General features: G+C 38.1%; 1 protein-coding gene across 7 annotated transcripts in view; it reads left to right on the top strand.

The window, feature by feature from the left end:
• DIO3 (iodothyronine deiodinase 3) overlaps positions 1–23,155 on the top strand; it is a 121,139-nt gene that overhangs the window by 26,353 nt on the left and 71,631 nt on the right. For 5 of the 7 annotated variants that reach the window (XR_014492199.1, XR_014492200.1, XR_014492201.1 and 2 more), the window contains exon 1: positions 22,971–23,092. The exons of the other annotated variants lie outside the window; for them this stretch is intronic. The gene's annotated coding sequence lies outside the window, so the exon portion shown is untranslated. Of the gene's footprint in view, positions 1–22,970; positions 23,093–23,155 lie in introns of those variants that run through there. 7 annotated transcript variants of the gene reach the window in all.

Raw genomic sequence — 23,155 nt, 5'->3', positions numbered from 1 at the left:
TATTTTACTACTACAATAGCTGGGGAAACGGTTATCATTTTTCCCCTGTCTTTGCTGTGCCATGAGGGGGTTGGGAGAGAAATTAAATCTTAGAATTTATTTAAAAATAATGTGTGAATTGTCACAGTCAATAAGAGGCCTGTTTTTACATACCAAGTGCAGAAATATTTTCTTCTATAAATAGCCCAAATCAGCTTTAGGCTATATGCATGCATATTCATGGAAACTAGTGAATTTGCTGAGGTTAAAAGAAAGCAGTTGTTGATTCAAAATTGAAGTCTTTGTTATGTTTCTTATTTGTATCAATTTTATAAAATAAAAGCAGATGAGGTTTTATCCATGTCTGCCTGCACTTCATTGACACAGGGGTATAAGAAGGAGGCAAGGAAAGCTCGATCAGTCTTGCAAGATTTTATTGTAGCCTACCAATAAATATAATGACAGTCTTCCTGTAGGGTTGATTTTGGGGCCTAATCTACTTTGTGCAGATGACATCATGGCATTTTGCAACTTAGTTATTTGTAAATCCACCTGTTGGTGTGGCAATAAATCTGTAGCAAGATGCTCTGCAGACAGTGGAACCATTGAATGCTCTTAACTAACAAAAGCAAGATATTCAGGCTCTCCTGAAACAGAATATGAATCTTACAAGATTGATGCCAACTTTCCTCCATCTCAACTTCACCACAGGTCCTCAATTAGTGCAAAATGATGCTATTACCATACTGTAATCCAACTTGAAATCCAACAGTAATGGGTCCAGATAATGTATCTTCTTTGGAATTCTCTGTAGCTGAAGCCAAACCACCTTTTCAATCATATTCCCTAAATAGGGACAGTTGGGGACCAAGTGGAAATTGTTCAAAATCATTAGGTCAAGCAATGGCATCTTGAGCAGGAGGCACTAATTTCCTTCAAGGCTGAGGTGACAATCCCTTCCTCAGAGAAGCAGGTGTCTCTGCATGGACCCCACAAAAAGTCACTCCTTGACCAACCAAGAAAGACCTGATTCTGACAAAATGTTGGCTGAGCCCACAGACTAGAGGACCATGTCCACTTGCTTAGGTATCATAGCTGTACACTTGACTCTGCCAAAGGCACTCTATAGTCAAACTTCAAGCAAATCTGAGCTATCTTATTTGCCAGATAGCAATGTGCTCTAGCAATGGAGGGAAGTCCTGGACCAATCATGATGATGGAAATCTCACAAGTTATAAAAAAAATCAAGTTAAGGATTTATTTGAAATGTTTTGAAGCTGAATTATCGGAACACCTTCATAATACAATGAATTACATTTTACAAAGGAATGGAATGCCAAAATTATGGAAACAAGGCAAAATCACTCTAATACCTAAAGAGGGACAAGACCCAACCTTAATTAAAAACTATAGATCAATATCATTATTAAACAGTAACTATAAGATATTTTTTCACTCTATCACTCCCATTCAATTATAGTTCCCCCTATTTGGATATTAATAGTCATCTAAAAGTGGTTAGCAATGTGGGTTGGCAGCTCTATCATCCATAAAGGGTGCATCTCATTTTGAACAGGTCATATTTTCTCATCCACTAGACACTCCACTCACCAGCTATGTCAAGGTTAACTCAGCCTTCCATCCTTCTGAGGTTGGTAAAATGAGGACCCAGATTGTTGGGGGCAGTATACTGACTTTGTAAACCACTTAGAGAAGATATAAAGCAGTGTGAAGTGATATATAAGTCTAAATGCTACTAAAACTTTCATCTTGCAATTTGCCCATGAGGAACAGCCATCTGGGGACTGTGTGGCTATGTTATGGAGGAATTTTCACCATCTCACTGTTCTCTGTGGACACTAAGGGTTCAAGTGTCATCTTGCTAAAGAGAGGCTCAGCTCAGATGTTGCTGCTAGGTCACCACACTAGAAATCCAGGCATATTTTATAGAGAGGAAGACATAGTTTATCTTGTCAATATAAAAACTTGATGTGCTTATTCATGGTTCTTTTGTACTCTTTATAATTCTGCATAATCATAACCAAAATACATTCTGTTTATTTATTTAGTGTAATTTGATTGATTGAGTGGACAAGAATAGACTCCTAAAACTGTAGGAAAAAATTATTCCCCATATTTATTTGTTTGTTTGTTTATGTTTCATATTTTTAAACCACCCATCTCCCTCAAAGAGAGTCTCTGGGCAGTGAATAATATAATGTAGCCAATGAATAAAACAATGTTTAAAAATTAACTTTAAAATAAAATTGATATTAAAACTGTCAAAGAGATATAAACATATGTGTTCATATACTATGTCATCTCTTCAGCTATATAATATAATGTGTTCTAGAAGATTTCTTATTGGAAGCCCAGGCTGGGGAAAAAGGTAGATATCATGTTTAGAACTGCTGCTTTTTATTGACTTTGCTCCTGTGATATTTTTATTTTTATTTTTAATTCCATTTATATCCCGCCCTTCTCCGAAGGCTCAGGGCGGCTTTACAAACTTAGCAGTAGCCTTCATTCTATGTATATGCCTGCTTATTAGGGCTTTCACACACACCCCCAAGCGGCATTATTACAAAGTCAGCTTATTGCCCCCAACAATCTGGGTCCCCATTTTACCTATCTCGGAAGGATGGAAGGCTGAGTCAACCTTGAGCCTGGTGGGATGCGAACCTGCACTAATTGCAGGCAGCTGGTGTTACTTAAGGAGGCATTAGCCCACTGCTCCACCAAGGCTCTTAAGAGCACTGTAGACACTCAGAAAACTGTAGTTACAGATGACCTTTCCCATTGTTTCTCCTGCAATTCCTATCTCTCAGTTTCATTGAAAGAGAGAAAGACAGACAAACAGATAGAGTGAAAAAGAAAGACTTCCCCCAATTATTTCTTCCACAGTAAGAATAATTGTATACATGTCTCGACATTTTTTCAAAGCAAAAAGTCCAGTTGTTCAACATCTCTTTTCTGTGGAATCACTCCAGTCTCTTGATCAGTTTGATTGCGCCTGCATATTCTTTCTATGGTTCTGTAAGACTCTTTTTGAGATGCAGTGAATAAAATAATATATTCTACACTGTGGTCAGACCAATGACTAAGTGGATAGGTGCATACTTTGAAAGTGATTTGGAAAGTGTGCTTCAGCCTCCTGCCAACAGAATATAATATCTTTCCGTAATTCATTAAAGGAGCCCAGTCTATTCTTGGCTCCTATATTATCCAGAAGAAAGTGCCACTGCTTTAAAAGTCACTTTAACATTAGCAAGTAAATTCTTTAAAGCAGTGATATATTCCTTCCAGCTATTGAAGAAGCCTGAAAAATGAAGGTTTCTTTTACTGAATCATTTAAAGGTACCATGCACCTGCTGAATCATTTTTGAAGAATGCTTAGTCCTTATAAAAGCATTATAATATTGTTTCTTTCATTTATTTTTACTCTTTTTTTAATGACGCCTAATGTGGAATTTTGTTTTTCTCCTTAGCAGCAGACATTGGGTCAATAAGTCACATAGCTGAATGATTCAGCCTGCAATGGGCCATGTGGGCCTAGGAACGGTCTTGCCAGATCAGACCAATTCAGTCTCTAACAATGGTCAGGAAGATTGCTCTGTAAATAATATCCAAGCCGCAAACCCAGACATTTCATTTAACTTTCCAGCTACATATAAGAATCTGCTAAAATGATTAGGCTTATGAATTTGGTCAGGGGGAAACCTCAACTGGATGATCTCCTCCGAAGTCTCTGAGTCTTCTCCTAAATAGATACTGTAGTTGTAGAAGACTTTAACTAGATAGAAGAAATTCCAAAATTTCTTCTCTTACATAATTTCTGCCTGTTTGTTTGATTGGCCAAACAAACACTTCAGAAATTTTTTCTGCTTTTTCATAAAAGGAAAATCTGGGAAGAAGATCCAGATTTATTTTATTTATTACAACTATTTTTATGCCTATATAGGCTAGAAGTAAAACATAACCTATATACTATATAACAAACACATATTATGGTGTGTGCTGTTTTCTTTTGTATTTTTTAAATTTGATGACTTCTTATATGCTTTTCAGAATCAGGTTGTCTGAGTTGGGCAGCCATATATATTAATTTTATTCATTTATTTAATTATACCAAATAAATATCACAATATAAAGCATAATTCAGCAATCCACAACTATCAGCAGCATTCTAAGTGTGTATTTATCACAGCCTTAACCCCCAAAAGCCTGCAAATGGGTTTTCTACAGCTTGATGAATTTTAAGGATTAAATTAAAAATTAAGAAATCCTTAATTTTATTCTCTTCCAGCATACTTCAAGATGGCAGATTGTACTTGAAACAACCAGCTTTGTAGAAATCCAGAACTTAAACCTTGGAGAATGTTATGTTATTACAAATATAACTAATATGATTTCTATCCAATGTCCAGATCTGAATCGTGTTTTTAAAGGGTCAAAATAATTTTATTTCTTCCAGAGCAATTTATAATTGTTGCCCCTTCACCTTCTTAAGAATATTCTCCCAAAAAAGGAGTTTAAAAAGTAGACAATAATTATCTACCTAGGCCCATATCAGGCCTAAATGGATCCAAGGTCAGCCCCTTTAGAGTCTTTAACACCTTTTTACAAGTCATCAGGGCTTTTTTTCTCATAGAATGCTCAGAACGGAGTTCCGGCACCTTTTTTGGATGGAACCTTGAAGGGTAGGCAAGGCAGGTTGTATGACATGTGTGAGTTCCGGCACCTTTTTCTTTTACAAAAAAAGCACTGCAAGTCATCATTAGGGCCAAGATCCAGCTTCCTGCCCCTTCAGTGGGATCTTATATAGTATAAACCAGATAGAATAGGTATCCAGTCCAGAAGTGACCATCTCATTAAAAGCTGTCCATTTCTTCAACATTAACAGGTTCAAGCTCCTCCTCAGTTATGTTTCAAAGCATTATCTGGGTTGCCTCCTTAGGATCTTCCCAGCTAACTTCCTATTCAAAAAGAATCAAAGTAACTTTTTCTAAACATTTCATAAAAAGGTAAAGTTTCTCCCGCACATGCGTGCTAGTCATTTCCGACTCTAGGGGCCAGTGCTCATCTCCGTTTCAAAGCCGAAGAGCCAGCACTTGTCTGAAGACGTCTCCGTGGTCACGTGGCCTGCATGACTAGACGCCAAAGGCACAAGGAACGCTGTTACCTTCCCACCGTAGTGGTCCCTATTTTTCTACTTGCATTTTTACGTGCTTTCGAACTGCTAGGTTGGCAGAAGCTGGGACGAGTAACAGGCGCTCACTCTGCTACGCGGCACTTGGGATTTGACCCGCCAAACTGCCGACCTTCTGATCAACAAGCTCAGTGTCCTAACCCACTGAGCCACTGCGTCCCTTAACATTTCATAGAGACCCTCTATACAATTTTTCAGGCCCTCATCTCCGTGAAAAGGGCTGAGTGCCTGAGATGGATTGCTTGAATTGGCCCCACCTCCCTATGGAGCATTATGGTGCCAGTTAAGCTCAAAGTCACCAGAAAGTGATCTGTAACTCACATGTCCCCTTAACATCATATCAGCTGCTCCAAATAATAAATATAGCAAATATGAATATACTGGAGATGATTCAGAGAAAAGAAATTGAGACAGTTAGTAGTTTGGTCAGTAAATTTTATAAAAATAAATAAATAAAAGAACTCCAGTAAGGCTGGAAAAGACTGAAATAAATTCTTAGATTCTGTGACACAGAATGATTGGTTTCCCTGGTACCTGTTGCTGTACATGACAAAGTCAAATTGAATTAGTAGCAATATAATCTCATAAAACAAAAGAGAGAAAAGAGGGGGAAAGAAAATAATGAATGAATCACAAACAATTAGAGCAGAGATAAATCAGCCAGCAGATATTGCCAAAGTTAAAGCCAAAGCCATTTTTAATTATCATTGAATCCTCCCTCCAAGATCATAAGCAGTTATGTGTTTAGCTTGGCTAATGAAAAGTTCTTCTGCACAGGATGTAAAGGAAATTATATATATAATTCAGTAAGAGCAATTTACTACTGAGACCATTATTATACTGATGAAGTGCTTCATTTTTGCCTTTCTCCAAATCCAGGTTAAGAATTTGTCTAGGATTACCCTCTCAAACTCTGACATTGTCAAACTTTGGGCTGGTAGGACATAATACTGCAGGCCCAAGGTTATGCTTTTCTCCCATGAGAAGTAAACTAATCATGCAGGGTTAAGTGGGACAAAGAAGAATCTGAGAAAATTAATCTTAGCCAACTTTATTTGGCAGATTCTCTCATATAGGCCTTCATGAAGTAAGACTGAGTTCCAGTCAAAGAGCAAACATTACTTGTAAGCAGTGCTTTTTTTCTAAAAAAAAATAAAGGTGCCAGAACTCAGAGGTGCCGGTGTCTTGCTACGGTGTCACCGCCTGTCCTTTGCACCCCCGCCCCTGTGGCTTGGAGCCACATGCCGTGGGGATTCCCCTCACCACAGCCGCCATGGGGATTCCTCTCCCCACAGTTGCCACACCGTGGCCCATGCTGAGTCCCCACCCGGAGCTGCTCCAAACCCCGACCCAGAGCTGTGTTCTTTGTGGCATTGGTCTCCAACACCAAACAGCTGATGGCCTCCAGCACCGGCAGTCGTTCACTTACTGCCCCATTGCTTCCAAATGCAGTAAGTGAGTGAGTGAGCAAGTGGCGTTTGGAAGCGTCGGGGCAATAAGTGAGTGTGTGAATGAACAAATGGCATTTGGAAGCGACAGGGCAGTAAGTGAGCAAGCGAGCAAGAGGCCTTTGAAAGAGATGGAGTGAGTGGGGGAGAGACTGAACGAGGTGCCTTTGAAAGAGATGGAGGAGTGAGTGAGTGAGAGTGACTGGAGGCTTTTGTGAGCAAAGTGTGAGTGAGTGGGGGTGCTTTTGTGAGCGAAGGGTGAGAGAAAAAGGGAAAAGTGAGGGGGAGAAGGGAAAAAGAAAAGGCACTGACTTCTGACTTCCTCTGTTACAGGAGTAGAAGGAAGCATTAACATCGAACCTCAGCTTTTTGCTTTTCTATAATATTATAAACTAGCCATTTCTATAACTATAAATGAATCTAACCAATGAAACCCAAAATAACCCCCTCTTTTTTTTAGTCATCAAGTTTTTGACACCTTGTTAAGCACTGGTGGTGCTTGAATATTATCATGTCCTAAAAGTGGTACAATTTCTGAAAAGGTTGAAAAGCCCTGATGTAAATGCAGCCTAAATTGTTTATTGCCATCCTATTTGCAAATAATATCTTACTTACCTAGTTGAGATGGTGTAGTTGGGCAGCAGGGAGAGATGCAATGTTCCTGCCTTTGCTGCAGACAACTTGCCTGTGCAACGTTTGCCGGCTGGGTCTTTTGGCACGCTCAGCAGCAAGCCAATATGCCAGGCATAGGCAACCTTGGCTCTTTTATGACTCGTGGTCTTCAACTCCCAGATGTTACATAACATAACATCAGCTGGAAGATGTTAAACTGTCCTTCTGTTTCTTTCCTTCCCAAAAATTGTATTAATGAGTCTTCTCTAAGCTCTGCTGATCAGCTTGTCCTGGATTGTTTTGCCGCAAAATGGAATGGTTTGCAAGTTGCAGTTGAGACAGCCCATCTCATTTTAGATATATCACATATAATTGGAGATTGTAATTAGTTGCGTGTGCACATTCAGCAAGTGTGATGTATTTGTGCTGGCAATTCTAGGCCTCTTTCCAATCACATCCAGAAAAATTTGTAACAAACATTGGAATTCTCAAGGCCATGTTTGGTATTTCCCAGCAATCCGTTACTGGAAGGAAAAAGCAATCCCTGCTGCGTTACTGATCCCAGAGAAGCATTTGCATGTATGCAGGTATCCTTAGGGTGCCATAGTTATGGATGAGAAATATTGGTTGCAAAGTTGGCATTTCTGGATGTAATACATATATTTTGGACTTATTTTTGGTTTTTTTCCATGTTTGACATTTTTAAAAAGGCATATGCTACTGACTACACTTATGCACATATATAACATCTTTTGCTAGGATACATGACCACTGCTTGTCCAGAATGTGAAAAGTGAAAGATTGTGACTAAACAAAATTTTAATGCATAGATAATACCACCAGAAATTATTTTAGCCTTTTTAATAAATGTTGTTATTGATGTTAAGCTCACCATGGAAAACATCATATATTGTTATGTATATACTAGGTTAATTATTTAAAGACTGAAGTGCAACATAAATAGATTCTAAATAATCTATTTTTCAAAACACACAACAGTCCAAACAGTAAAAGTAAAGTCCAAATTAAGAATATTTCATTCTTAAGAATTGTTTAATTTAAAGTGGTTTAGTTGTAATAGAGTATGTACAAAAGATACTATTTTTCTAGCATCAGCTAAATTAGACATATTACATTGAGAAAAATGTTTCTCATTTCTTTCCTGTTAGCTTTATTGATTTCATTGCAGAGATGTTAACATAGGAAATAGATTGTTTTGTTATCTAATTTTACCTTCCAAAAGACAGAAGCAGATGAAAAATGTGAGGTTCTTTTCTGTTGGCTTTTTTAAGTTAGCTGTTTTAGATTCTAAAAGTTTAGTTCCTAAAGAAGTAACCTTGTAAATAATTTTAATGTCCTCCTCTAGTGCAGGATAGGCAACCTTGGCTCTTTTATGACTCAAGGACTTCAACTCCCAGCATTCCTGAGCCAGTGTGGCTCAGCTTGGAAACCTCTCTCTTTCCCCCTCAGCGTGGCTGGCTCAGGATTTCTGGGAGTTGAAGTCCACGAGTCATAAAAAAGAGCCAAGATTGCCTACCCCCTGCAATAGGCTTTCGAAAGCCAATAGAGGGAGTGGTGTTGTTGTTTTTTCCAAAAAAAAAAAAGTACCGGAACGCCTTCCTGAGCATTCTATGAGAAAAAAAGCCCTGCTTGTAAGAACTTCCAAGTTGCTTCCACTGTTTTTTGTCCTTAAGAGCACAAACCTGACTTCCATAAAGAGAAGACTCAGCACATTGGCCCTGAAGAATTGCATTGCAGCATGGACAAAAGCGCTGTGGCTATGAGATAGGAGGAAAGTTCATAGAGTTGGGCAAGCCAGAAAATATTAGATGGTTAATGTGCAAACCTAGAAGTAAATGACCCTGAGTCCAAGGAGACTCTTGAGCTCATACTTTGGAAGAATTAACTGGTGTTTTTTTTTTTTTTAGAAATATGAAGTCCACATTTCTCATCTGACACAATAATCCCCTGCAGAGAAAAGGAAATACTGTAGTTTTATTTCCCTCAATTTGCCAGTAATTCTTTTAAAATAAATTAAAAACAGCCTCACTTCACTAAAAAGCCAGGGCTTTGGTTCTCAGCTGCCAGCAATTTATTCTATTATTTTCATAGGCCACCCGGGCACACAAGCACCACAACGCAGATATTCATAGGAGAGGCAAATACCAAAACATGCATTAGGATAACGCAAATGGACAGAGCTTAGCATCATGGTATCTCCAGATCTTTTACACAAGCACCAAGACTGCAGAGACATGCCCCCACCCCCCCGTTTATATATTTATGGTGCACTCTTAGGTAGAACAGGGATCTGGAGGGTTCTTGTGCAAGTATCTTAATATCAAGGAGACAACATGCTATAGGCTAGTTTCAAAGAGTTGATACGTGGTAGGTAGTTGAAAGTTAGAATTTATTCAGAATGGGTGGTTTAACAATTCAATCTTTAAAATTCAAAGACACAACCACAGTGAATTGACACATGCTTCATCCTTCCTAAACTTCCATCACTTCCAGTTTTTCATTCTCCACATCTGAATAGCTCTAATGAAGTCCAATTAATATCTTTACAGTTTGAAGTTTGAATTGTGGCAATTTAGCATTTTTGCCTCCTGCAGCAGCTTTTCTGGTCAGTTCTAAAAATGGTTACATTCTTCTGAGAAAATAATGACCAAAAGACTCCCACTGGCTGTTGCTGAAGCAGGGTGGCATGGTGTGAGTGTGTGTTTGCTACTGAATGTCTGATTTAGTTCCCTGAACCATCACATTAAGGAAAAAGAGTGGGACACCGGATAAAAGTCTGATGCTTCCCGTAATCATTAACAGTCCTGAGACATTCAGTGGAATGTGTCTGGTTATTTTAGTATAAATGGAGCTGATGAACTAATGACTTGCCCAAGCATTGCTAACAGAACATGATGCTAGATGGGAATGATGTGATGTCATCTCTTGGGAGACAGACAAAGAACTTCTAACCAAGGAACTTTCTTGCCAGTCAGAAGTAATTTTACAATTATAACAAAAGGATGTTCCAAAAATGAAACAAAAACAAACAATTGTTTTTTATGCAAACCAAAGGTTGCTCTCTTCACATATTTTAACTACCCGGATTCAGTCCTGGAACACATGAAATTAGTTCATTATGCAAGTATACAGTATATTGCAGATAGAAGTTGACTTAATAGTGATTCTCTTGTGCCACTAGAGGAGCATGGGAAAATGTCAGCACAAAATTCTCCAAACTGCAGTTTGTTAATGATGGGCAAATCCTTCTTCTCGTTTCAGTTGGAAATTGACTTAGTATTCCTGCTTAGTCTGTTTTCTGAAAGTTCTCCTCCAGTTAGTAATATTAGGGTATGTCTGCTAATAACATCATATACATGGAAGTTTATGTTGTGCTATACATCCAAAGTCTCTAGTATTAGCCAGAACTTTAAAAAATCATCCCCTTTTTTGCAAAACAAACATGGAATAAGTGCAGAAAAATAATCAGAGGTTTGGAAAGAACTGGGAGTGGGAACCAAATTAAGATATATTGGACAATTAATTACTCTGCAACTTTCCTTCAGTCATTGCTTGGTCAAGTCTTCTGTTTTTTAATCTTTGCTCTAGATTTTGGGTCTCTTCCCTGTCTTCATTAAAACTGCAAAGCTAGTATAAATCTCAAGGATTTATATGAGATTTTAATAATGGTGCAACTAACTTTTCTCACAAAAGTGCATCTATAATTTTTTGTAGATATTTCACTCTCAGATATTGTTGTTGTTGTTGTTGTTAGCTGCGAAGTCGTGTCCGACCCATCGCGACCCTATGGACAACATTCCTCCAGGCCTTCCTGTCCTCTACCATCTTCTGGAGTCCATTTAAGCTCACGCCTACTGCTTCAGTGACTCCATCCAGCCACCTCATTCTCTGTTGTCCCACTCTCAGATATATTCCATTGAAAAGATCTCAGACACCAGAGGTGGGAAAGACCTGTGCCCAAATTTATTGGTAGGTTTTCTTCTTTACTGCTCTTTTACTGCTTCAGGTGTCAAGGGAGATACAAAGTTCTGGTTCCTGCTTTTCTGGCAGCCTCAACCATTGTTAATTGATGCTGTTGCAATGTGTCTTTGACATTGTCTCTCCATCTTCTTCTGAGTCTGTCTCATATTCTTTGACCACAAGTTTATATGTCTAAAATATCATGTAGTACTAAAGAAACTGAGTTTGCCTGGAAGGAGGGAAGCAACTATTTGGACTGGTGAACCTAAGAGGCATATCGGTAGAACTTCTTGCCATGAGAATAGCATTAGGTTTTGTGACAAGTATTTTTCTAGATTTAGTCTTTGTTGTCACTGGAAAACTGTGGCTTAACCACCTTGAATATGTCAGATGCCAGATGCATTGTAAGAGTGTAGGGAATGATCATACATAGATTTATATCAGAAGTGAAAACCTTTGGGGAGTCAAAGGCTGCATTTGGTAGCTTTGGAATGAGCAAGGAACAATTGATAAGTGATGACACAGACCAGGAACGAGTCCATCATGCACAGAGACAAGGCTTCACTTCATTTTTAAAACAACGTTAAGCCATTTTATCTTCATACTGCAATTTCAAGAGTTTCCTTTACAAAAATGGCAGAAATTCAATCATATGGGTTCTTAGGGGAGAAGAAGGAGGTTGTTTCAGGGAATGCATGTAGCTCATGATTTATATACTAGTCAGCCATCAGCTGGGCAGAAAGTGTTCAGGTGATATATTTTACAGAAAGTTGTCTTTAAAATGTAACAAGATGCTTTTACTCTACAACAATATACTCAAAGGTAAGTGCAAGCATGTAGATAATCCATTTCTTAGCATGGTAATATTCACTTTTTTGTTCACCAAGGACTGAAGGTCATCCTATGGTGCAAGCAGAAAAGATCATGTTTTAAAATGATAAAACATGTAGCCAAAAGTTCACTTTGGAAAAAATTTCCCTGTGCAATGATTCTGTTCCTTCTTAACAATCTTAGAAATGGATGATTAACTTTAATTTCAGTATGACATTTTTGCTGTTAAGGACAAGTTCATAGTACCTTAATGGAGCAGAATTCTGTGAATCACCTAGGCAACAGCTTTAGGCTTTTATTATTTCTTCTTTTATGTACACAGCTTTTGAGCTGGTGTCTGTTGACTGACTTCAGAATATGTCACCTTTTCATATACTATTAATCTGAGATCTGGTGGACAGTTAAAAAATATGCTCATTTTCCTTGCACATTAAAAGAAAACAATACCAAAACAGAACATAAGATTGTTCAATATCCCTTATTAGCTTAGTAACTGAGTTTGCATACAGTATCTCCATCAATGTCATCTTCATTACTCTGTACAAATCCAGAGGTCTTGGATCATGTCCTTCTTGCCGTATAAATCATTAGCTATTTCTAGTTTGGAAACTGGGAAACCTGAACCCCATAGTAGTACCAGTGCTTCATGGCCCACTACATTCCTTCACTAATCTATATCACAAATCAAGCTTGTTCCATCCATTAAATAATGTTTTAGAAAACATTTTAGAAAACACAACAGCTTTGTGACCATGTTGTCTGAGAATTCTTGGGCTCTAGAATGTAGTAGGTTGTACAGAAAGTTGCACTCACAAGAGGCATAAGAAATGTACTTCCCATAACTCAAAACTGCTTTGAAATCTATCCAACAAGCTGATGATTATGCCAAATTGTTGGAAGATTTAAGAAGGGAGGAAGATTTCTGCTTATCAATGATTCATGGATTGCAAATCATACATGTTGATATATTAGCTTCACAGTGATAAGGTTTAGGGTCATCACATCACATGTCTTCTGGACAGCAGACACTCGATTCAATACTGTTATACTGGGATGTCTGTATGCTCCCTAAGCATTTTTCAGACAAATATTTTTGTCTCGCAAATTATTCATCCTAATAATTATTTTTTAGGCAATAGAAAGTATTTTTTTAGGTTTGCCATTTCTTTAATTCTGGGAATAGAGACTGCCTTTAATTTGTTCAAACTTCATTTTCTCATTCATTGAACCCACCAAACTCTCGTTCTAGTGCACATCTCACAAATATACTGAATTCTCAGGTGGCGGCATTATTTAATATGGAAGGTTCAAACATGATTTCAGAAAATTTGCAGTCATGTAATGAATTGTATGACATTATGATGTTATGCTGAGCCAACAATTATGGAGGGGCTTACACAGGTGAGGATGAAGGCACTGGAAGAGAATAGATGGGGGCTCTTTTTTTTCCTTTCATCATGGATTTGTGAAGGTGGGGGATTTTGGTGTGTGAGAGGTACGGATGGGACAAGGTTATGACAGAAGGAAGGCCTCAGGTCTGTTTCTAAAAGAAACTGATTCTTGCTTCTCTTTAAGAATCTTCTAGCCCCGATATTATTTTCTTTAAACATGATAGATTTTATACAGGGAGGAAATAATGAAAATTTAACAAGAAAAACGGATACAGCCAAGGACAGAATTTTCATAGTTCAACCACTAGGAGGGTAATTCAGAATTATTGCTGGTTATATGCAGAAACATTATAAATCTTCACAGATGTAAAACATTACTTTCCAAGTCTACAAGCTATTTCATTCTTCCTCTTTAAAGGTAAATGATTGGAGCAAAGCTCTCCTGCAATCAGTTCTCAAATTTTAAAAACGTGGAGCAAACAGTTAACTCCAGCCTCACTTTTACAGTTTTTAAAAAGGGGGAAAAACTGCAAGAGAGAATTTGAGGGGAAAGGGGCCAGAGTCTTAATTTTACTTTAGAGAAGGCATTATATTTGAAAATACATCTTGCAACATAGGAGGTTATTGAAAATACATCTTGCCACCTAGGATCTCTGGGAGAGATGGGCACTTAAGAAGTGAGATAGATAGATAGATAGATAGATAGATAGATAGATAGATAGATAGATAGATAGATAGATAGATGATTGATAGATAGATAGATGATAGATGGATAGATAGATAGATAGATAGATAGATAGATAGATAGATAAAAAGATATAGTGATATTGATAGATATTATGTGATAATATGTTGGAAAAGCATTTTTAGAGATTTTAAACCAAAGGAAAAAGCATTGTGGAGATAGTAAAAATCCAACATGTAGAAAGATCATCTATCTTAATCATCTCTCTGCAGATGAAAATATATCTTTTCATACAGTGCCTTATCAAGTTTGTTATGCATAAAACAAACTAGCTGCTCAGGCAGATGCTGGGTCAGCAGGAATCACTAGTGGTTATTTCATGTTGTGTGCCCCATTTCCATTTTCCTAAGTTGGAAACCTGGTAGAACTCATGCTTATTTGTTCCATTTTTGGTCTGAGAAGCTGTCTCACCCAGAAATCTTCCAAAACTTCATAAATATTGGGGAAAATGCTTAGGTGAGTGAGCAGATAAAAAAACCAACTAATCAGATTATGTGCCCCAGTAGACATAGGATAGTCAGCACAGAGACACATTACTTGATGCTGACACACTGGTATTGGCACTGTTACATTGTGTTTGATCAAGCACCAAGCAGGTGCAGCAATTAATCAGTGAAGACAAGGTTACACATAGGAATGTATAAAATGTTTCAGACTCAGAACAAAGTTCAAATTTTGACAGCTCTGAGTGATAGCACTTTGAATTTTCTGGAATAGAAAAAATAATCTCTAGTTCTGACTTCCTAACATGTCACATGTTCTGACCAAAAGTTTTGTTCTGAAGCAAAAACAAAACACTCTGTTTTGAGTTTTGTTTTGGCATAGCAGAGCCAATGTAGACCATTCCAGCAAGATGTTTTTGAGTGAGACTATTTTGTCCTGAACTCTGAAAGTGCCATTGACTGTATCATACAAGCTCCTAATTCTGGAAGATGGAAGTATGTAAGCTGTGATCAGTTCCCCAGTGCTGATTTATAGTCATCCAGTTATTACTGTGTTTACATAACAGGACAAGCTTTATATCACCTCAGCAGTTGCTACAGAACATTAAAAGACGCTATATTAGTAATGAGAAAATGGACTACACACTATAGTCTAATATTTTTCTCTCAGGTGCTGTGTCCTATCACCTGTTCTGGAATAAGATTCAAAGGCCAAACTATCTGATTTCTGAATATGAGAAGAGAGTGTGTATCATCTCATTCTTCAGTAACAAAATTCCTTGAAAGAACCCTGAATCATTGTGATCTTTTTCACAACTCTCCATTCTGTTGGCAATTTGGTTTCTTTATTTGGAAATCCAGAGCCAAAAGCCTATGACTTGCACTCTAAAGAAATGAAGATAATGATCTATTCAAATACTCTGATCATGAATTATTTTCTTACCTTCCAAAACAATCTCTCATATCTAGCCAATACCTGGTGTGAAGTTTAGGACATCAAAAGGCATTTCCCAGTCGGTTATTTCCACAACTCCAACAAAACTATTAAATTGAGGAAAGCTGGCCTACTTGAAAGGGCTTGCCCCAAATTTGCGCTGATTGAATAATGCTGTCCTGCCTCAAACCTTCTAGAAAGCTTTTCTAGTGAGAAGATATTAATTATGGAACTTTATTTTATATTTGTGGAAATGTGTCACTTATTTTATTGTCTCACATGCTTGAACATAAAGTAAACTGCTTGTTCATGTAATACACTATTTGGATCAAAGCCCTGGCACTTTACTTACCTTTAATACAATGCCTAGCTACTGCAGGTTATGTAAAAATAAACAACAACATTCTACACAGAGCACATGTCCTGCTATGAGTTATGGCCTGAATGGTTATGAGCTCAAAGTAATAATCTGTCATAGAGAGGACAGGATGGTGGCACTAAGTGGTAATAATCTTTCCAGATATCCACATTGCCTGACAAAATTTCTTTTAGCTTAAGAATGTTTTTGTAGGCATGTATAAGCAAACTACTAAACTGGAAACAGACGTTAAAGCAGGGATTCTATGCTGGTGTTGCCTGTATCCCAAGTTCTAATAATAATAACAGCAAGCTGTTTTCTCACTGTTAGAAACAAGGGATCTTCCTAGCATAAGGTTATTGGCACTGACAGACTCTCACTTTGTCTCAATGTTATGTGGTGGTCTGGATTCTATTAAATGGTGGAATTTCCCAGTACACCATACCTCTCTCCCTCATGGTTGAAACCAGCAGACTACAGAGCCAGAGCAGGCTTTGAGCACATACAAAAAGTTACTCCACAATCCCAGACATTTAATCCCAAATGGTACAAAATGGCTTCCTTCCAGTCATGATGTATAGTTTTTTAAGGAACTCTGCTCAGTCAGCAAAATACGATACTTGATCTGAATGCAGAATGACCAGCAAATGAGACATTGCTCAGCTTCATTCCTTGCTTATATTAATTCCCATGGCATGTAAATGTTCCTCAGTACTTTCCAAATGATTAAGTTTCTCTGATGAGATTATAGTAAATTTGCAATTTTGCAGATTTAAAGCAAAGCAGACTCCAGAGTTTATGGATATTTCACCCCAAAATATTGACAGTAAGGGATACATAGAACATTAAACAGAAATATACAATTTAAGTGAAAAATACAATATTCTAAAGAGAAGCTGCATTTGTTCACTACCTGCATATCCATCTCAGGTAATAGCATATGAACCGCCAATCTGTTAATCACATGCTGCTTCCTTTTATTCAAAATTATAGAACCATGATCTTACTTTATTCATTTTATGTATTTATTAAATTTGTTTGCTGCCCATCTGTGAGGCGATAAAAACCATATCTGTGATAGTTGATAGATATGTGTGTGTGTGTGAGAGAGAGAGAGATTATAGATGATAGATAAAAAATAGATCATTAAATACATTGATAGATAGAGCAATAGAACAATCGAACGGACGATAGATAGATAGATAGATAGATAGATAGATAGATAGATAGATAGATAGATAGATAGACAGACAGACAGACAGACAGACAGACAGACAGACAGACAGACAATAAAATCACAATAAAAATCAAAGCTATAGCTAAAAGATGGGGAAGGAGGGAGGTGGGATCTGGTATTTGCCCATTAACCAGTTCCAGTATGATACTCCCCCATTGGGGCCCCAAAACTCTTGAGGAAGGTCATGAGGGTGAGAGCCAATCTCACCTCAGGGGGCAAGAGGTTCCAAAGAGCCAGAGCCACAGCAGAAAAGATTCTTCTCCTGGACCCTGCCAGCCAGCCAGAATTCCCTGATCAACAGGGTCCGTAGCATGCCTCCTCTGCCGGTAGCGGTGGGGGGGGGTAGTCCCATTTGCAGTGAGATGGTTCCTCAAGTAGCTTTACACTTTACCATAACTATGATCTTATTTTCAGAAAATGTCAAAAATAGTCTAAAATAGCTAAGTGGATTTTTTTAAAAAAAATGTAAATACATTGCTTTTAACATTTTAGCTGTACATTATAAATTATCTTAAATAAGCATTGGTTTAAGATAAAATAATCTGCTTATAACAAAACTTAGAATTGACTCAATAAAACTGAAAAGAGTTTCATGGCAAACAAAAAGCCTCAGTCTTCACACAATTCATTTACTGAATCAATTTCCATGAAATCTTTCAAAAGCCAATGACTAGTTTGGGTATAGAATTGAAGGAGATGAGGCGAAATAAACCACAGGTGAGTCATTTGCAATGGCTGCTAGCAAGAGTTGTCCTACACTACCTGCAAGCAGCTGTTGCCCTAGGCCAGGGGTAGGCAACCTTGGCTCTTTTATGACTTGTGGACTTCAACTCCCAGAATTCCTGAGCCAGCCATGCTTGCTCAGGAATTCTGGGAGGTCCACAAGTCATAAAAGAACCAAGGTTGCCTACCCCTGCCCTAGGCTAACCATGTAATTGGCATCCCACCCCAAACTCCAAGAGTGCTTTTTTTTTCCTTGAAATTTGGTGTTTTACTGAATCTGGCAGCCTAGGTGAATAGATGGGACAACATCTAGCTACTAGTCAAGATTATTATGTGGAACTTTTCCTGTCAAAGGCAATCTGCCACTGAACATCACTTACTAAAAAGCAGAAGAGGGAAATATCCACATTGGGTCCTGGAATTATTTTGCCCGAGACTAAGCAGCAGTAGGGCACCTCTGCCACATACCAAAGTGTGTGTCCACCAAAGCCATTCATGTGTGCCATCTTCTCCAGTGAGTCCTTCCTTCTCATTAGGTGGCCAAAGTGTTTGAGTTTCAACTTCAGGATCCGGCCTTTTAAAGAGCAGTTAGGGTTGATCTCCTCTAGGACTGACCGGTTTGATCGCCTTGCAGTCAAAGGGACTCGCAGGAGTCTTCTCCAGCACCATAGTTCAAAGGCCTCAATTCTTTGGCGTTCAGCCTTTTTTATGGTCCAGCTTTCACTGCCATACATTGCAACTGGGAAGACCATGGCCTTGAATATACGCACTTTTGTTGGCAGGGTGATGTCTCTGCTTTTTAGTGTGCTGTCTAGATTTGCCATAGCTTTCCTCCCCAGGAGCAAGTATCTTTTAATTTCTTGGCTGCAGTCCCCATCTGTGGTGATCTTGGAGCCCAGGAAAATGAAATCTGTCACTACCTCCATTTCTTCCCCATCTATTTGCCAGGAATTGGGAGGGCCGGATGCCATGATCTTGGTTTTCTTGTTGTTGAGTTTCAACCCACTTTTGCACTCTCATTCTTCACCTGCATCAAGAGGCTCTTTAGTTCCTCTTCACTTTCTGCCATTAGAGTGGTATCATCTTTTGTGTATAGAAATATAATTAAAAGAAAATGTACATAAGTAGATTATGATAAGTGTTTCTAAATTTTGTGAGATACACTTGAAAGAATCTAATGAAAAATATAAAATTGAACTTGTATAATTTCTATCTGATAAAAAATCTTGTACCTTACTACTATGTGTCCATATTTCAGTTTGACAAAAATGCACATAATAGTTAGCATTTTTTTATTCAAATATTCACTCAAACCCATAAACCATATAACGGAAGAGCAGTAACATTTGATAGTTCCAGTGTCATGTTAAATTGTAAAACTACGTTGAATTCATAACAAACTACAGATAATGCCAATCTACTTATGCACGGTGGCTCAGTGGGTTAGGATGCTGAGCTTGTTGATCAGAAGGTCGGCAGTTCAGCGGGTCGAATCCCGAGTGCCGCGTAACAGAGTGAGCGCCTGTTACTCGTCCCAGCTTCTGCCAACCTAGCAGTTCAAAAGCACGTAAAAATGCAAGTAGAAAAATAGGGACCACTACGGTGGGAAAGTAACAGCGCTCCGTGCGCCTTTGGCGTCTAATCATGCCGGCCACATGACCACGGAGATGTCCTCGGACAAGCGCTGGCTCTTTGGCTTTGAAACGGAGACGAGCACCGGCCCCTAGAGTTGGAAACAACTAGCACACATGTGCGGGGGAACTTTTACCTTTACTTATGCTTAAATGTATTTGAAAAGGCAGTTTTGTGTAGGGTCAAAACAAAGCTCAAAATATATATGTAACATAAAATTCAGTGTCATGAGAACCTCAATTTTTTTTTGCTAAATGTGCTTCTGGTTCTTATTTTGAGTTTAAAACAGTGGACAATGGTCAATAACATTCAGAAGTCAAAGACACAAGGAACTGATTTTTCCCAAAGCAGGGAGTGTACTTTCAGTCCTTGACTGTCAGAATTATGCAAAATAATAGCATGCAAATCACTTGATCAGCCTATTTTTCATTGGTTACCCTCATCCTGTCCTTTAGTCAACCTACTTCTGTACCAACCTGCTCTTCTCTGTACAATTTGGCGCTCCTGATAGATACCGGATGTGATTCCAATCCTTGTCAGTCGCAGGATACAGAAAACCTGAGTGACTGGCACAACTGTGGCATGCTTCATTCTAAAGTAGTCACCCCAGTTGAACTTTGTTCATTGAAATATGGGGGTGGAGCACCTCTTCCGTCTAAATAGTAATCAATGCCAAACTTACAAATACTTCACAGCTTTTGCTCAGGTTCTTTCCAGAGTAAATATGCATATAATTTACTCCCTTTGCACTCTTATTTAAATCAATGAACGCTGAGATAAAAAGATTTTTAGCAATGCACTTTTTTAGCCTGTAGTGTAGGCTATTTTGTGGCAGATGTGTCTAACTAGGGACAGCTATGTCTTTTATCAGTTTCCTTCTATTAACTGTCAGATACTGTACGATAAATAGAATTTCTGTGACTTGCACTTTCTTTCCATTCTCTCCTGTGAATAGAGATGGGAAAATTGGAAATGGATAAGGGGAATGGGAACTGCCTTTAAATAAAAATATGAATGCATGCTGAACAATCTTCCAGAATCTTATTTAAGAAGGGAGAGGGGGTTTTTTTCCCCTCCTTCTTAGTGTCATTCTCTCTTTTCTCATCTTGTCCCTAAACGGCCCACGCTGAAAAAACTCCGGCTAGCAGTTGCTCAACTGGAATGAGGACAAGTTGTTTTCAGTGGCCCCCTTCCAAATGCTTGTGCTGTAAGTTCTGTCATGACTAGTCTCTGGAGACATATCTGAACTAAATTTCAGATCCTTCCCTCAGCGTGCCACTTACTTTTCTCTTTCAGTCTTCTCAAGAACATTACAAATCCAGCAGGAGCCAGAAACTGATAACAGTGACCTTAGGGAGCACCTGCAGCCGGCATCAACTTCCCTCCGCCCAGTGCGTTCCCACAGAGAGGGCCTCCTCAGGGTGCCACCAGTCAGAGAATGCACTCTGTGGGTGTGCCTGACCTGTGGAACCGTTTACCGGTGGAGCTCTGGATGGCTCCCGACCTTCGCTCCTTCCGACGTGATCTAAAAACCTATTTGTTTGAACAAGCCAGCCTGGTCTGATGGGTTTGGGCTTTAATTATTGTTTTTAAGTAATTTATTTATTGTATTTGGGCACTATGGTTTAATCTGTTTTTAATTTTTGTATTTTGGTATTTATTGCCCTGTTCACCGCCCTGAGTCCTTCGGGAGAAGGGCGGTATACAAATTAAATTAAATAAATAAATAAATAAATAAATAAATAAATAAATAAATAAATAAATAAATAAATAAAGGCAGATGCATCCTATTTCTCTTGCGCATCTAAAAATGTCCCATCCATCTCAGATGTTGCAGTGGCCAAGGAGTCAAATCCCCTTCCAAGTTTAAGGAATGGTGATGAATGAGATAGGACAGAGCACTGATGATGAGCCACAGACAAACTCTGTGTGGAAGGAGTCATCACTCAGGAAAAGACAATAGAGGCAAGGGGCGGGTTACTTGGAGGGAAGAGTTGGATTCTCAAATGAGCTTACAGCCAGATAGGAAAGTGAAAAGTCCACAAGCTACATTAAGTTGCAAGTTCGAAACTTTCCAGTCCTGTGCACAATCATCTTTCTATGGGCTGAAAGGATATGATCAAACAGATATGCTAAACGTAAGCAACCAAATCTTATGTTTGTTAGAGTGGTTCTTCTTGAGCATGTTATCTTGAGCTTTACAAGCAAAGGTGGAATATACATGCAATGCAATGAAAAAGCTTCAGCATACCATTTTGGAACAATATTCACAAGCAGCTGTCAAGGGATGGGTGAGACAGTTACTATTAATTACACCTCCTACAGCTTTGCCATCAGCTGCTGGAAAATTTTCTTAGCTAACCTGAGATTTTGATTCAGTCTCCTTCATGTATACCTTCAGGTACTGGATCTAATGAGGGGTTTTTTATTACTCTTTTGCACTATTTATTAAAACCAAATGTATTGCAACAATTTGCCATTTTTCAGTTTTAAATATTACTCAAAAATTTATTTATTGGCAGTTTCATTTTTCTACATTTTGTGTTTTGTACCCCTTTCTGTTTTGTAACATTCAGTGACATCTATTCCTTTATAGATCCACTTTAAGCAACTTCTTTATATTTTTAAATCTTTGCTCCTTCTTCCTTTTAATTTGTGTTGTCAGTTATCATCTTTCCTTTGCCAATACTTTCCTCTTTGCTATACTTCATTAATTTTTTTAATCCTATTTCCCCATTTTTCTGATATCTGCTGCTTCTTCTCCTTCTTTCTTTAAAGCACATTTTAAAATATGCTCTGATATCTGCTTTCTTCTCTCTGTGTATCTCTTTCCATATGGTCTTGCATTTTTAGTCTACCAGTGCTTATATGTATTTCCTTATGGTCACTTTTTTTTCTTTTCTGAACTTCTATTATTTATATTCCTTTGGTTGGTTTTAATTTTGTTTAAAACTCAGAGTTGCTTGGCAAGTGAACAACAATATAAATGAAATAAAATAAAAAAACTTTTTCTTTACCTAATCAGTCTATAACATACAGTTATGTTGCTCAAAATTATTATAATAATTTCTTGGAACATGTGTCCATCTCTCTCCCCTTTTCCTTTCATTTTGCATGTTCCTTCTCCTTATTCAACACAGTTATATTTTTTTTAGTTTGGAATGCTAAACAAAACTATTTTTCATTTCTGCACTGTAATTTGTAACTACAACATTCTATTTTTCTGAGGGCCAACATGTATGGTTGTGAACATATAAGTGACAGCTACAATCTACTCACAAATTGCATCCATGCAATCAGGATCACATCTGTTTGGCCCTTAGGGATAATACAAGGAGTGGCAACCACAAGGGCAGGCAAGAGTTCTGGAGTAGTTAGGGTTGCTTTTAATTCACATTTTTCTTATAATTTCATCTTTCCCATCATTTATGCTGTTCTTTTGAACTTGACAGATAATGCCAATCTCCACAGCCAGTAGCTTCCTATCTGACAGATGGAATAAGCTTCCTTGTGGTGAACCAAATATGTTTGGATAGACCATTGCAGATAACAAGCTGAATTATGGCAAGGTAATGAGAACTGACTGGACTTTTTGATGATGTTGCTGAAGATTAAAAACTTACTAATGCTTA

Source organism: Vipera ursinii, assembly GCF_947247035.1.
Source record: "Vipera ursinii genome assembly, chromosome: 1".
In the NCBI taxonomy this organism is placed as follows: domain Eukaryota; kingdom Metazoa; phylum Chordata; class Lepidosauria; order Squamata; family Viperidae; genus Vipera; species Vipera ursinii.
Note: the sequence above shows the minus strand (reverse complement) of the source record. Positions and strands in the feature narration are given on the sequence as shown.